Source organism: Bubalus kerabau, chromosome 7 (genome assembly GCF_029407905.1).
Source record: "Bubalus kerabau isolate K-KA32 ecotype Philippines breed swamp buffalo chromosome 7, PCC_UOA_SB_1v2, whole genome shotgun sequence".
NCBI classification, from domain to species: domain Eukaryota; kingdom Metazoa; phylum Chordata; class Mammalia; order Artiodactyla; family Bovidae; genus Bubalus; species Bubalus kerabau.
In genome coordinates, this window is record NC_073630.1 from 25,595,925 (window position 1) to 25,598,658 (window position 2,734).

Below are 2,734 nucleotides of genomic sequence, written 5' to 3' on the forward strand. Positions count from 1 at the left end.
GTGCACTTGAAGCTCAAATATACATGTGTATAAATAGATATCTCAATAATACATAAATATACCTAAAATGTCCAAATTATATGAAGAAAATAACACATTTGGGGAGCAATTTGTGTAAATAATTTTCAAAACAGTTCCAAATGACTGCAAGTGGGACACAGTGAAATGTTAAATTATTAAAACACCCCTAAAATGTTCAAAAGATTTCATGTAGACTTCCCCAAATTCCCTGATTCCCAGAGAAGATATGAAGTATTATAAGATGTTGAATCATTAAGTTCAATTGCAACTGTAATTGAATGGTGGCAGAATCTTTTACATGAAAGATGTTTAATAATCTACACTGACCCTTAGCTATTGGAAAAATGAATTGTGTCAGCTAAAAACAACACACACATATGCACACACAGATTAATCTATTTCCATCCCCCCCACATTAATTCAATATTAATACAACTGTAAATATTTATAAATAATTAAAAGTATGAATGAAATTACATGGTAAGTCATGAAAAGTGAGAAAAGGTTTTGATGGGCATAATGAATAAGAATTTTCAGTTACATATGTTTCATGATGGTATCAAAGGTTAAACAGTGCCATTTAAATGTTTTTCTTTTCTAACCTCCCTTCCAACTGTGCAATTTTCCTGAAGCCATATAATTTGAAACAGAAGATCACTTTTCAGAAAAGTCGTAAGCAGATCATAATTCAAACCAAGCAACCAGATTCTCCTAACATCTAATTATTAAAGAAGTCAGTAATTCAGTCCCATATTAAGAATGCTTTACATGTAGTTTTGTACACGATTAGAATGGCTTTTAAAAGTACTGTTCTTGGAAAGAGACATGGACATTGCTTCCAATTTGTGAAATTACAACACCTGCTAACCAGAATGATTTTGTCATAAGAAACATATTGTAAACAAAGCACAGACTTAGAATGAAAAGACAGTTCAGTTGACATTCCATTTTACATAAATACATGGAAAATAAGAAATATTGACTTAAAAATGGCCAAAAAAATCTGAATTGCAAAGGACATAAAGATAGATCTTAAACCAAGTTATTAAAAGATTAGAAACAAAAGTTACAAATAAGCAAAAATGTCCTTATACCTATGATACTTATGATATGCATGCAAATAAAATCTCAAATTTGTGTTCACTGTGTTTATTTCAAATAACATTTTTTTTCTCCATCAAAAAAAGTAGAAATAAAATGGGGAATAACTTCTGCTAAAATATGTCAACTAAAACAACTGATACCAATAAAGACACTTAAAAATGTGTATTATTTTCCAGAAACCATATGAAATTATCTGGTTCAATGTCTAAATAAGTTATAGAGTTCCCCTGTCTTTCCCTTTTTAGTTAATTCAAGCTATTTTTAAGAATTATTCTCTTATCATTACGTATAAACCTCAAAGCATTTGTATCCTTGAAGATGTCAAGTAAGGAAAGTATTATCATGAAAATCTGGTTTTGCCATATTGTTGCTTACACCAAAATATAATAAAGAAGAATAGCAACTCACCTGCAAAATTGCTGAATACCCAGAAACTCTCATGATTCCAGTTACCTAATTCATCTTTCTCACACTATATAATCCAGTTTGGTTGCCAAGGCCAAGATATTTTATACTAGTGATATTCTAACAGAACACATCTTGAAATTTATAACATTGACAAAAATCTTCTCATGTGGTCTTTTTTTCTGTGAACATGAACTCTTTCAATTGTCTAATGCTCCATGTTTGAAACCATATTAATGATTTCCAAGATATAATACTGTGTTCTACAGTAGTTTCTTGTAGTTTATGAAGCAGCAAAAAAAAAATTAGCTCTTTGTTCTGGGAAGCAGTGAAGTAATAGTTAAGTGCCTTCACCACCAAATAATAAGCAGGGTGGACCACAATATTCTACAATAAAAAAGTAACACAATAAAAAGGTAATCTCAGAGTATTGCTGGGAGTGGCTGAAGATACAATTCCAGTATTGTGTATTTCTTCATGTACCTTAATGGTTTTAAGTACTATCACCAAGACTTTTCATTCACAGCACAAGGAGTTCATGGAAAGCTTTCTCGCGGCACTCTTATAATGAATGAAGGAAGAAAGTTTGGATATACTCATTTCTTCCTCTATTTTGGGGAACTTTTAAAGCTTTCAACAAGAATATAGCCTTTAGAAATATAAAAGGCATCATGTTCTTTCTTTCCTTTAAATATATAAGAAAGACAAAATATATGAAGAAAAAAGATGAACAAAACGGGAATATTTTATGAAAATTTTATAAACAGTATTCATTCTGCTGATGTAGGAGCAAGTTTAGAACGAAAAATGTTTTTATCGTAAAAAAAATTAGACTTTCAGGATCATATGCTGATTATTTAAAATCTCACAAATAAAAATTTGTTCATGGAAAAAGAGATCTTTGAATACTAAAGTCCTTTATTCAACAACACAGAAATTTCACAAAAACAACTTTACTGGGCAAATTGAATGTGTTTTTTTTTTTAGTTTTTTTTTTTTTTTTACAGTTTTGTACATGCCCCATAAGTAATTTTCTTTAATAAATACACTGTTTTCCAAAACTGCTTTTTTAATAATTGCACAAGCATACATACACCTTACACAAATATCTATTAGAAAATTTAATAGATAACTGCACAGTTCAGAATAGGAGAACACTGTGAAAGGAGTACATTTTGTGGCTCATGTTCCTGAAATATCTCTG